Source organism: Tiliqua scincoides, chromosome 2, assembly GCF_035046505.1.
Source record: "Tiliqua scincoides isolate rTilSci1 chromosome 2, rTilSci1.hap2, whole genome shotgun sequence".
Lineage (NCBI taxonomy): Eukaryota > Metazoa > Chordata > Lepidosauria > Squamata > Scincidae > Tiliqua > Tiliqua scincoides.
In genome coordinates, this window is record NC_089822.1 from 97,138,120 (window position 1) to 97,152,522 (window position 14,403).

General features: G+C 43.7%; 1 protein-coding gene and 1 pseudogene across 1 annotated transcript in view; one reads left to right on the plus strand and one right to left on the minus strand.

The window, feature by feature from the left end:
- The window catches only part of PAX5 (paired box 5), a 265,588-nt gene that overhangs the window by 132,965 nt on the left and 118,220 nt on the right, over positions 1-14,403 (minus strand). The gene's annotated exons all lie outside the window — the stretch shown is intronic.
- Positions 683-802, plus strand: LOC136643146 (5S ribosomal RNA; annotated as a pseudogene).

The window sequence follows — 14,403 nt, forward strand, 5'->3', positions numbered from 1 at the left end:
CACAGCCAGCCCCAACCCTGCGCTGGATACAGCACAGTCCTGCTGGCCAGCCGTTAATTATGTTTTAAGCATGACAACAGAACTTTCCTCATATGACTGTGAGTTTTTGCTTGTTAATATTGTTCAGGTACTCGAGACATCAGGTTTCTCTACAGTGTCACCCACTATTAGCAGATTTTAAAAGTAATGCATTCCCTGAATAGTGTTTGTTATATAGCAACTTGATGCAAGAACATTTCAAGGAGTTGCAGGGTTAGCTCTGTGTGTGACCATAACAATTATTAGGCAGTGCCAGGCAAAGGGTGCCTCTGTTTATTGAAGCCTTTGGTTTATGTTTTGTGTTATATTAATTAGTAGTTTATAATTATTAGTGTAGATGTCTTGGATGATGATGATGATTGTTACGATATATTCACTTCTGATACTATGACTTGCTTTTATTGCTATCGTTTACTTTGTGATATGGTTTTTAATCTACTGCTATTTTATTTTTGCCTTAATGGTTTTTATATCCTTGTGTGTCACCTTGAATTGTGTGGCGGAAAGGCAGCATAAACATATTTTAAAGACAAAACAAAATTATAAAATAGACCCTGGTAAAGTTCTTTGTTTACATAAAAGCAGGTTCCATGAGTTCAGTGGAACATGCAATCCATGCATATTTTGGCGGAAGTAAATCTCACTATGCAGCAACTGTTACCCTGCACGTGCCCAATCTCGTCTGATCTTGGAAGCTAAGCAGGGTCAGGCCTGGTTAGTACTTGGATAGGAGACTGCCTGGGAATACCAGGTGCTGTAGGCTTATACCATAGTCTTTTGAGACTGAAGGTTGCCAACCATAAATCTCACTGATTTCTATGGGACAGACAGTACTTCAAAGAAGGCTTGTAGGATTAGAATTGCAGCCGTTCTCCCAAGTAAGCAGTCAACAGGACTACAGCCTATGGCTGTATACAAATGATTATTTTTCAGAGACATGGGGGTAGTGCCCAGTTGGTATAGAAATTCATTTTTTATTTTCTCACACTGCATTCATACCATGTCTTCCTGCAAATTCTCTGGCACACTTCAGCACTAAATGTGAGGATGCCCCATAGTTTCTACATTATCCCTGATACTGGAACACCTAAGAAGCCACCAGAAATACCTCCTTGGCTAATGCGTAGGAGGAACTGTGATATCATGGCCACGATGTTCTCTGGTTCCCAAGCAGCTTGGCTGGGAAAGTTCAGGCCCCCAAGCAGCTGGCTATCCTTGCTCTAGACCAGGAGTCTCCAAACCTTTTGGCCAGGGGGCCACATCAAATATCTGGCATGGTTTTGAGGTTTAGAAAAAAAAATTTAAATATAAAATTTAAATAAATAAGGGCACAAGCCTAACCAGGTCTACTCAGAAGTAAGTCCTGTTTTGTTCAATGGGGCTTACTCTCAGGAAAGTGTGGTTAGGATTGCAGCCTAAATTAGAGATGGAACTTAGATGAGTATATAAATGAATGAATGAGCTCATTCATTTAACCTGTCCGGCCCTCAGAACACTCTCCAGACACAACCAGAGCATAGCTCAGGTCATGTTCAGTTGAGTGGGGCCAGAGGCTTCAGGGGACAAGAGGTTGGCTGCAGGCTGGATAGAGGCTGGCCACAGGCCGCATCTGGCCCCCAGGCCGGGGTTTAGAGATCACTGCTCTAGACAAAGCATATAACTAACAGCCCAATCCTATCCCCTCCATCAATGCAGCTGTGTCTAAAAGGTGGAAGCTGCATCCTATGGTGGGGGAGTGAGCTGAAGGCAAATGGAAAATTGGGTTCCCTCAGACATCTGCCACCTATTTTGATGGTGTGTGACTGAGGAGGGGGAAAGGGTGGGGAAATTTCTGAGAGGATAAGATATGGCCTGAACCATTGCATGAGTCATTGGTGCTGGATTCACCATTTATTTTTCAGCATTTATTTCTTATAGGAAACTTTACAACACAGACAGTGGATGCAATCCAGTAAGTAGTATCAGCAGCATTTCAAACTGAACATGAGAAGGGTTGAGCTCTTAATTTAGCATCTAATCCCACATGCCCCTTCTTAATTCTCTGCCTTTTCACCCTTTTCTATTCAACACAGAAACTTGAGATCATGCTTCTTCCATATCCCATCTCTCCAAAGCAAAGGTTCAGGGCTAGCCCAAGATATCCTGGTGACTGCAGCAGTGTACCAAATGCCACTGTCCCATAACCAGGAGCACACTGGCCACAACTCCTCCCCCCACTGGCCACCCTTTGATAAGAAAGTCAGAAGAGGATGTGTAGAGGACAAGAGTGTAGTGGAGTATCTCTACACTTCCTCTTTTGCTTCATTTTCCTTTTCTAACAGCCAAATCCTATCCACCACCAGTCCATAACATGCAGCATAAGAACAGCCCTGCTGGATCAGGCCATAAGCCAATCTAGTCCAGCTTTCTGTATCTCACAGCGGCCCACCAAATGCCCTAGGGGGCACACAAGACAACAAGAGACCTGCATCCTGGTGCCCTCCCATGCATCTGACATTCTAACATAGCCCATTCCTAAAATAAGGAGGTTGCACATACACATCATGGCTTGTAATCATGGCAGCCACACCAACAGGGATTGTTTGCATACTATGGGGAGTGGCAGCAACCAGAAGGCAAAGCAGAGGTTTTTACTTATCACTGCATAGGCCTTCTTGTTGTCTATGGGTCTCCTTGGACTGACACTAGTTACGGAGATGGCGTAAGCCCTTCATGGTTTGGTTTAGGTTATCTGAGGGACCACCTTCTTCCAAACATTCCAGTCTGCCCTCTTAGGTCATCTGAGGGCGCTCTCCTACATGTGTCACCTTTATCCCAAGCTAGAAGGACGGCAGCACAAGGGCAAGCTTCTCTATAGTAGCACGTTTATGATGGAATTTCCTTCCAGAGAGGTTGAGAACCACCCCCTCCTTCATGGTCTTTTGGCAAGGGCTCACAACTTTCTTGTTTCATCTGGCATTTGAGTGATGCTTTGTCCTCTGATGTCTGGGTGGGCAAACCCTGGCCTGTGGGCCATTTGCAGCCCTCAGGGACCTCCAATCCGGCCTGCAGGACACCCGTAGTCTCCAATGAGCCTCTGGCTCAGACTATTGGAGCCTGGGTTGGCCCACAACTGCTTATGTCTCTACATGTTTCTGGTTTGGTCTGGCTTGGTTTGTATGTTTTCACAGTGCAAGAGCTGTGTGGCAAACAGTTCATAGTTCTCATGTGGTTCTACATGCCTGTATTATAGTTCTCATGTGTACTATAAATAAGCTCAGTAAAATTCATTCATTCATATAAGTTCCATTTCTAATATATTTATTTATGTAAATGTATTCAAATTTGAAATGCAAATTGATTCTTTTTTTTCTTGGCCCCGACACAGTGTCAGAGAGATGATGTGGCCCTCCTGCCAAAATGCTTGCCCACCCCTGGCCTAAATAGTTGCCTCCCACCAAGTGTTCTTACTGTGACTTTATTGTTCTACATATTGTACATTTTAATGTGGTATTTGTAAGCCACCTAGGGCATTTGCATGGGAAAAGCGGGATAGAAATCTCTTAAATAAATAAAATAAATAATTTCAAGGAGAAGAAAGGGGCAGGACAGACTGGGAAAGAGAGGATAGGTAGGATCCTGGCCAAGTCACTCTCACGGGCACTGCATTGGATTGGGCCCGAAGTCTTTCTTCCAGCTCTCTGCCATTTTACAAACAAAGTGTGCCTATTTTTTGCAACAACCACCTCCCTCTGCTGCTCTATACATCCCAACCCACCCCATTCCCCTGTGTCCCCTGACCCTCAGGAATAACTTTTGAGGGACATTGAGAACTGCTGTGGGAATGATGGAGCAGAAAAGACCCCTTGCATGAACTTTCTGCTTACTTTAAGTTTGAATCCAACCCACAAACTAATGAGCTGACAAGAAAAGACAGGTCTGCCAAATCTCTTAAATTCTCAATGGCTGTCCATACCATCTTTTTAGTCAAGAGACCAATCATACAATATTGTGTTTATGGTTTCTCAGCAAAGGAAGAAAATGTCCAGCAGTAACTTTTCCTACTTGATTCTGCAGCTATTTCACTCCACAGAACTTTTCTACATTTCTTATGTTGCAGATCTACCTGACCTCCTTTCTTCCTTAACTCCCCTCCATCCATACTTCCATCATCCCTAGCAATTATTATTAAACCCATCTTCCAAATGGCTTTGTCAAAGGCTGAAGAGAGGTGATAGTTTGTTCCAGAGAGCTAAAAATGATATGATAGAATGAACTGTTGCCTGTAGTGGGGGGTGTTTGCATGTGCGCACGAGCACACAACAACACACACAGAGTTTTTCACTCCTATTACTTTAATCTAGTCAAACCAAGTTTTCATAGCATTTCAAAAACTTACAAAGCTTGTTTGATGAGAGTTGATAATGGAACAAAAGAAAGTGTATACACCATAGCTAATAATGGAATTCATCTTACTACTTTCAACCTTCATTAAAAGCATTGTATATCTCAAGTCAATAGACCTAATCCTGAAAAACTGAGTTGATCATAATTTCTACTGAAATCAACGAAGCTTAAGTTAATCATGACTGATGTGTCACATTGATTTAAATGATACTTATGTGTCACTGAGGGCCTGATCCTGAGTCCTGCGCGCTGGCTTACCACCGGCGTGCACTGTCACTAATGTGTCATAAGGCATGTTTGTGAGCAGTTACTGTGGGCCTAGCACTGGAGCTAGCCCAGCGTGAGCCTGCAGTGGGCCAGCTGTGGCGCTGGGCCCATGTTCCGCATCCCAGTGGTTGCCTTTACTGCAGGGTAGCAGTGAGTTGGGGCACAGGGAGAGGCAGAGTTATTCCAGGGTAGTGGGAAGTGGGAGAGGGCAGACAGAGGGTGGGAAGCCAGCATGGTGGGGGAGGGAGCAGGGCAGGCGAGGGTGGGACTGGTGGAGCTCAGCTTCACCAGTTCCTGGGCCCCTTGTCGGACCACGCGGCCTGACACGGGACTCCTCGATTCTGCGGTGGGTCAAGAGTTGCTGCAGAATCGAGTAGCCCAATTGCAGGGCTACTTTCCTTACTCAGGGGGTGGGGACCTTTGTCCCCTTCGCCCAAGAAGCCGGCAGTGGCTGAACAGGTGTGCACTGCATCCTTTGGGGAGTGGGGGTGGCAGCAATCAGACAGATTGCAGGAGGTAAATAAAATTATTTTGTATTTACCTCCCGGTAGGCTGTTTACTCTCCAGTGAATCTCTTCAGACATATAACACATCTTTTGGTGGCATATGTCCGAAGCAAGAAAAGGGATGGGGAGGTCTACAATGGAGGGGATAAGAGTCAGTGTGTGCCATTGCCACCAGATACACTCCCTCCTGCCTCCTTCCAGCCCCAGTTCCTCCCCCCTCCCCATCCAGTTATGCCCCAGTTCTCTCCCTCCCTCCCTCTGCCACCTGACTTACCAGCACTGGGGGGCCCCAGGGAGGATACTGCTGCATGGACAGCACTGCTTACCATTTCCAGCAGTTGTGTGCTATACAGCACCACATTTTGCAATGCTGTAGGTTGGCTGGAATGCTAATGCTGGAATGCACTGCTGGAATGCTAATTCTGGCACCACAACTCAATCATAGGACTCGGCTGCATATTTCTCTGAACTGGGACTAATGTCTCCACTTGGTCTAACATACTTTTTCACCTGTACTTGGGAAGAAGAAACCACTAACATCATTTTCAGGTTGCCTGTTTATTACATAATCCAGTTTTAATTGTCATTGTTTAGGAACTGACTCATTAAGTCTCTGTACCCCAGTTCGTCTTTTGTTAAATATTAAAATAAATGTACTTTTTTCATTCTTAGACAAAAGCAAACTAAGCACAGCTTGAAGCACAGTACAATGAACACCACACAGAGCTCTGCCAGGGCATCACTTAGCTTTGGCCAACCTGTCCTTGGGCAAGACCATATCCAACACCATCATATTTTGCTCATTCTGTTGACCATGGCCTTTTAAGCATTGTCGTATCTGGGGCCAAAGTGAGGGGCACGCATACACCTCATGGGAAGGGGAGGGGGTTCACATTTCACCCACTTCCTCCTCCCTTCACTCACACTGGTACAGGGGGAGTTCCAGTTCCTGTTCCAGGGGCATCCATGTTGCCAGACTGACCATCCTCCCAGGGCTGGCCTGTCCATGAGGCTGAGTGAAGCAGTCACTTTAGGAAGCAGTTTAGCGAGAGGTGCCAGACTCCTCTGCTTCTTCTCCTTCTGCTCAGAAAAGAAGAGACTAATAGAATGAAAGAGGAATGATGGAATTTCTGAATCTAGGGAGCATGAGAGGAGCATTGATGGTGGCAGCAGGTCAACCACGAAGTAAGCGGGGGGGGTGATATTTGGCACACCCTCTCAGGTTCCACGTGGTTTTGCCCTGCATCCTGCTCTCCTATAGGAAGAGATGTTTTTTCCAATAAGTTAGGATTAAAGCCCAAGTCTTACTGAACACACTGACTTACTGACTGACTTACTTACAGTTTTGAAAACCAAAACTGGTTTTCAAACACCTCTACCTATAAGCTAAATCGTGCTTTCATCTTCTATCTTAAATAGTGCATGGCATTATGTATGTTCCCAAGAAACTGTGTTCAGACTGGACCCATGAGAGTTGCTGGATAGATGTGTCTGTCACCATGGTAAGTGAGCCATAGTATCCTGGAGTACCTGTAAACCCGTCTTCAGGCATTTGTCTCTTTGATCCACTGGTGCTGACTTTGCAGCCACCTTAGCTGGGGTCTCAGTGGGGCTTGAGAATCCTGGATGACCCATGGCAAGCCCCAATAAGCCTCACATCAAAATTGCACAAGTGGCATAACCCATCACGAACAAATTTGTTCTATTCATATCAATGCACTGCATAAATTATCTATTGTCTTCCATCTTATGACACTTTCTCTTTTTTTATAAATTTTTATTCATTTATTACAGATACGGGGCAGGAATATGGGATAAACTTAGGTATAGGGTTACACAGGTTACACTTATGACACTTTCTCAATGCTTCCATCGTGATGAAAAAATGATTCATCACAGTATAGACTCTAGACCAGTGTTTCTCAAACTGTGCGTTGGGTACCAATAGGTGGGTCACGAGCCAATTTTAGGTGGGTCCCCATTCATTTCAATATTTTATTTTTAAGATAGTAGACTTGATGCTTCCATGGTATGTGACTGCATTTGGGGAAATGTTACAGACCTGTACTTTTAACAGGCTATTATGTATATTCTTTTAACAGTGATAGTCAATGGGACTGACTCCTGGCTAAGTGTGGGTAGGATGCAGTCTAGGATTGTTAAACATTTTCCTGCTTGATGATGTCATTTCCGGTCATGACATCACTTACGGGGGGTCCTGACAGATTCTAATTCTAAAAAGTGGGTCCTGGTGCTAAATGTGTGCGAACCACTGCTCTAGACAACATTCTCAACGTTCCTCCTAATCACTGCTGTCCAAATAGAAAAAGCGTAGGAAGTTTAACTTCTGTTTATCACATTGATTTGTCACTCTTCTTCCAGTGAGTTCAGGCTAGTGTACATAGGATTATTTTCCTCTGTTGTATCCCTACAACAGTTCAGCGAGGTAGGACAGGCTGAGAGATAATAACTGACTCACTGTCACTGTAAGTTGCATAGCTGAGAGATACAGGTGGCACATCAGTATCCACAAGGGATCCATTTTCTGAACCCCCCCCCCCCGAAAACCACAGATAACCAAATCTGTGGTTTCCGTGTCTTTAAACCCTCCAAAGGCAACTGGAATTGTGCTCCAGTCGAGTCCAAAAGGTTTTCTGAAGCTCGCAGAGGCTGTGCACATCTGCTTGCAGACTGTGCAGACTTCAGAATGAAGCCTGAAGGCCAAAAAAAAGTGACTTCTGGATTCCTTCAGGGAAAATGCCTTTTCATGCCTTTTAAGGCATTCTGAAGCCCAAAGAAGCCCTCCCTGGGTTCCAAAATGCCTTAAAAGGTGCTTTTTTTTGTCATCGAGATTCATTCTGAAACCTGCTGAGGCCACAGGTGGACATGAGTGGCTTCTGCGGACTTCAGAAAGCCCTCCGGAGGCGACCAGAGCAGAGGGACCCACATTGAGCCAGATCTGCAGATATAAAATCCATGGATTAACAGGCTCAATCTGTAATTTGAACCCAAATCTCTCAAGTCATACCCAACAGTCTGCTTACTTATGCCATGTGGTTCTCAACCTTCAAGAACAAGAAAGTTCTTGGTATTCACCAATACAGCTCGTGTGACATTCAGTGCACGGCAACCTGTTCCTCCTGTCAGTCACAACCCCATTTACAAAGTAGTCCCAGAATATTAGGTGATTGGGAGTGTGCCTCTGTAGCTCGTGAGTTTAGAATCCCTAAGACTTCTTGCCACATGATCTCTCTGCTCAATGGCTTCTTGACCTACTTCATGGGGTAAATGTTTGCTGCATCTAGTGGTGGAAGATATTTGCCAGTTTAGCAGCACCTAATGCACTGCTACCTTTTCACAATTTTGGGTCATTTCACAGCATTCATGGCAACAATTAAAAATGACAACAAAATTTATATTGGCCATTCACTTATTTAAAACATTGGGTGGGATCCAAATAGCTACTTCTGTGCATGCATTGGACTAGTTAGAGCTCCCTCTTTTCCACAACAACCACACTGTGTGCCCCCAAAACCACTCTTAATAGTTGGAGAAAACCTCCAGTGTAAACACCCAGTGGCTACAAAAGGCTACAACAGAAAGCAAGATAACAAATTGCAATATATGTGTAAATGTCATTTAGGCTCATTTCATCTTGGCCATACTTAATCCACTTCTGCCCAACCCAAAGGTGTACACGTTTGATCCCTGTTGCGTATATGTGACGTTGAACAGAAAGTAAATGTAACTGCATTTGTGCATATTCAACCCCTATTATCCTTGCCATACATTTCTTTTGCTGCCTCTATCCTCTGATCCTTGTCTAAATTTAGGTTGAACACTCTTTGTGGCAGGAACCTCTCTTTTTCCTTGTTATTCTGTAAAATGCCAAGTTTATTGATTGTACTATATAAAGTAAAATCATATTATTGTATATCCAGTGCTGAAGTCCTATGCCCATTTACCTAGGAATAAACCCTGTTGAAAGCAGAAGAATTTACTTCTGAGTAAGCATGCTGTAAAAACACTCAGATGATTGCAAAGCTAATGAAACTATGGGAGGGGCCATATCTGCAGATCCCATGTCCGCAGATTCACTTATCTGTGGATCAGGTCCCCCCTCGCACACCCCTCCAGAGGTGAGCTTCCCTCGCTTCTGAGGAGTGGGGGGCGTTCCCTGGTATCCACAGTTTCAGTTAGGTCCCAGAACGGAACCCCCACAGATACTGGGGCACACCTGTAATCTAACTTCTTGAAATGTCAGCACTGTGTTAGCATTATTCCTGTGCAGATAGCTGAATTAGAATTTATGCTTATAAATTGTGATAAAAACTGATTAGCACCAGATCTACATATGTAGCAGAATCATGCAATGCACTTTGCCCTGGACTGCACACAGAAAATTGCCCTGTCATAAGATGGACTCTAGGCCACTCTTCTCCCTGATATTTTACAGCCCAATCCTATATATGTCTATTCAGAAGTAAGTCCCATTATAGTCACTGGGGCTTACTCCAAAGTAAGTGCAGAGAGGATTGCAGCCTGAAATATCTTATTTTTTTTCCTTAATGTGGCATTCAACATCTTTAGTCGGAATGGCAAAGGAGAAGCTGACTCGTAGTTCTGCTTCATGCGGCTCTGACAACTCTCTAACAATATCTCAAACAATGTGTGCTTTAATATGTTTAACGATCAGTTTCTCTGTTTGCACTTTGCTCATATACTCCCCCAGTTATATCTTTTCACATATTCCATCCAGGTACCATATTGCAGGACCACGTTGTTTTCAATTACCTAGTGATGTCACTGGTCAGAAAAAATCAACAGGATGAATTACTGGAAAGGGTAAAAACAGAAAGAATTTATGTCTCTGGGATACTCTCTCTCTCTCTCTCTCTCTCTCTCTCTCTCTCTCTCTCTCTCTCTCTCTCTCTCTCTGCTTTATTCCTGTACCACTTGGACATTCACAGCACAATCTGAACTCTTCATTGAGTGAGAGCATTGTAAGGCACCTTTGCAGCTACTCACAAGCCAGTAGTGCCAGCCCAACAGCCTGTGCCAGCCTGCTGGCACCACATTTTGTCCTGGTCCTGACTAACACAGGTAAGGCCGTGCCTAGTAGCATGGGGGCTGGGAAAGGGTGACAGGAGAGCAAGTTGGAGGCGGGGAGAGGGGTTTGGGGTAGGGTAGGATGGAATGAGGGATGATCGGGCCTGGGAGGGAGGGGCAAGATCAGCAGTGCACACCACACCCAACTCTTCCTGGGCTGAGTATGCCTACATGGGGCTTCCTGAATTTAAACCAGTGATATAGCTGTTGTTGATCTAAGAAGCCTCATAGGGGTGGCTGGGGCTTTACCAGTGGAAGGGAAAATATAATCCCTTACTCCGAGGAGACCTCCAGTCACTTCCTGAGCTGCACGGGATGTAGCGCAGGCCATGCAGCCTGGTTGCACCAGCCCAGCTTTGGACTGGAGTGCCCATCACTCTTTAAAAAAAAAAAACTCTTGTGGTGACTTCATTGCACTTGAGTTTACAACTGTAGTATAAGACTACTGATGTGATGATAAAATGAACACTAAAATGAACTGTAATCTTAGTAATAACAGCCTATCCTCCATACCTACTTTACCCAGGCTTCGCGCACTGGAGAGGACACTGTTCCAGAACCACCATTCAGAGCGCGATACCATAGTCTTCAAAGACTGAAGGATGCCAACAATCTTAGTAAAGTGAGATGAACTGAATCCAATCAATTTCCATTAACTTCAGGTAGGTCAACTGACAATAACAGGTCATTGAAGCAACACCAAAAGGCAGGATACCTGCCACTATTACTACTAATTAATGAAACGTTATTGACAGAGTTCCAGAAAATAATTGTCTTCAGTGCCTAGAAAGTATGACTTCTGTGTTATATGTTTTATAACATAGACTGACCAAAATCTGTGTTATTTGAAATTAGTACAAATTTCAAAAGAAATTATTAAATTACTCTCTGCAATAAAAAGACAAATGGTTATTGATGTTTTTTTAAAGTAAAAAATGGGGGTGCGAGGTTAGAAATAGACATTTTCTAAGAAACTGAATTTTTAGCTTTCAGTACTAGTCCAATATGCACAAAAAATTTTCCCATAGCTACCATGTAGAGATGTAGACCCTCACGCTCACTCTCCGTTAAACTTCTCACCAACACCTGTATTTATTTCCATACCGCAACTTGGTCAATGCCCACAAAACAGATGACGCTAAATGGTTCACTTCTTATGAGAATAAAAAATAATGTTTCAGAAGTGATGCAGATTCGTGAACATTACCAACAGGTTTGACCAGCTAATGCTCTATTCCAGTGATTTTCAACCTTTTTTGTCTCATGGCACACTGGCAAGGTACTAAAATGGTCAAGGCACACCACCAGTTTCTGACAATTGGCAAGGCACACCATGCTGTTCATGGTGGTGGAGGGGGGCTCACATCCCCCAATGGCCCTACTAAGAAATGACCCTCACCCAAACTCCTGTGGCACACCTGCAGACCATCCACGGCACACCGGTGTGCCACAGCACAGTGGTTGAAAATGGCTGCTCTATTTATTCCTTCTTTTTTAGGACTGCACGTTGAAAGCAATGCAATTTGATAATTTTTTCTACAGAAAATGTTAACAGTCACAGGAGTGATCAAGATTTGCTACTGCATTGATCAGTTCTTGGCTGATTCCCCAATTTCTGAAAGCATTTGTTCATGAAGTAAACAAGAAATAGCAGCTCACGTGATCTTGATTTCTTACCCCGTATATGCCCAGAGTTACTTGCTGATGTAGCTATTCGGTGTTTATCAAAGAACAACCATTTTTGCTGGCATTATATTAGCTTACAATAATTTAGCTTGGCCTCATAGTAACTGGATTATGGATTATAAATAGAGCAAAACTGCCTTGCTGGATCAGACCAAAATCCATCTTGTTCAGCATTCCAACATTAGTTTAGAAAGCTCACAAGCAGAACAGGAAAGCAATAAATATCCTTGATGTTTGTCCACAGATATTGGTATTTAGAGATATACAGGTGGCCCTTGTTATCTGTGGGGGTTCTGTTCCCAGAACTCCCATGGATGCCTGTATCCACAGATTGTTACATCCATGGATTAAGGCCCCACCTGGACCTCCAAACACAACCATAGCTGTGCTCCAGTCATGTCCAGATGGTATTCTGAGGCCAGGGAGGCCGCACACATCCTCACTTACCCTCATAATGCCCATTTTGGGTAAAAGAATTGCGACTTCCAGTTTCTTAGAGAAACCAAAAATGACTTTTTTTGCCCGAAATCAGCATTCTGATATTCGGGGAGGCAGTGCGTGGCCTCCCCAACCCCCAGAACACTCTCAGGACACAATTGGAGCAGCGCTCCGGTTGAGTTCGGAAGGTCCAGATGGGGCCCTAATCCATGGGTTCAGAACCCATGGATGATTAAATCTGTGGGTACTGAACAGTGGATAATGTGGGTCCACCTGTACTATATACCTGGTTATTATAAATAGTTCCTGCTGATGTTTAATTATGTTTTTACTCAGTTTTTAGTTTTTATGAGTTGTATCCTAAGTTTAGTTACAGTGCAAGTCTACACACAACCATTCAGAAAGAAGTTCCATTTTGTTCAATGGGGCTGACTCCCAGGAAAGTGTGCCTAAGTTTGCAGTGTTAATCACTTCGCTCTTCTGCATGATTTTGATCTTGATAACAACCACCACTCCCTCCACACTATTTTTAGAACAGAAAAACACTGGATTTCAATGGAATACTCTTTTAAATTAAAAATAGCACATGGAGGAGACATGAGATCATAATAAAAACTGCAGTGGGGGGGGCAGAGTTCACTACCCCAAGCATAGTATTGCTAGGTTTTGTGCACCCCCAAGCACTATTAATAAAATAATCTTCCCACCTTGAGCCTCACTGCAATTTGAGACACACAAATAGTATTGGACCATTTTGAGGAAAGGCTTGGAACAAATTCTGAAATAAAAAAGGTTTAAAATGTAGAAATTCTATTGCCATGCTAGACCATCCATTTGTTAATCTTTTTTTAAATGTCCCCTAAGCTTCTAGTCACATTCACACTAAGCCATGTGGATGTCCTTTTTTTCACATTAAGCCATTTAGATGCAGGGTGACCAGATGCAATGGAGGACAGAGTTCCTATACCTTCAACTACTGTAAGGAAGAGGGAATTCTGGCAGGTACAGCCTTTAAAACCCTTCCATGTTGACCTGCACCTGCCAAAATCCCCTCTTCCATACAATAGTTAAAGGTATAGGCACTCTGTCCTGTATTTTATCCGGTCACCCTGAGTGGATGTCCTTTTTTAAATGTCTTTTTATGATGATTCCCTTATGACTGCAACCACATAAGCAAGACTCATCAATGAGACTTACAGCACAATCCTATAAATGTCTACCCTGGTACACGTTAAACCCTGCTGAGTTTAACAGAAATGTACTCTCAGGTAATTGTGCACAGGATTGCAGCCTTACTCTCAAACGTGCATAGGATTCTAGCCTTTACTTAGTCATTATTATTGTGCTTATTTAGCAGGAAACCTATTAGATAGCAGAAATGTGCATGGAAATGTGTTCACAACTGGTCACATTCCTTCCCAGTTTGATTTGTCCCACCTTTCTTTCCCTCTCTTCACTCTTTGTCTCATTCTTTGGGACTTTAAACTTTTGTCCACTGCCTCAGCTGCCCTTCATATCAGGCCACTAGCCTTCTTCATCCTTCCCACCTGCGGGAAATCCACACAGAGCTGCAGCAATCACAACTGCTGCTTGGCTTGCCAGGAGTAGCTTCTGACTTCTTTATGCAGAGAGGCTGGGATCAAAGAGCTGAGTCTGATTGCCATATGAATCCTCTCAGTACAGATGAACCTAAGCTGCTTGTCAGGCAAACAAATGGCAAGACTAACATCAGTGCTTTTGTGACACCTTCAGCCATTATACCAATTCCTACTCTTATCTCAGACCTCTTTGCCCCTTTCATAGATGTGTTAGTTGCTAAGCATTCAAGTAGGTATGTGTTGAGGATAAAGGTTGGTGTAATAATTCCTAATATCACAAAGGCAGAGGAAACAAGTGCTTATTCCCTTTGGCAGTTCCTGGAGGAAGGAACATGTTGAGAGTTTTCAAACAGGTTCCCCAAACACAATTATCC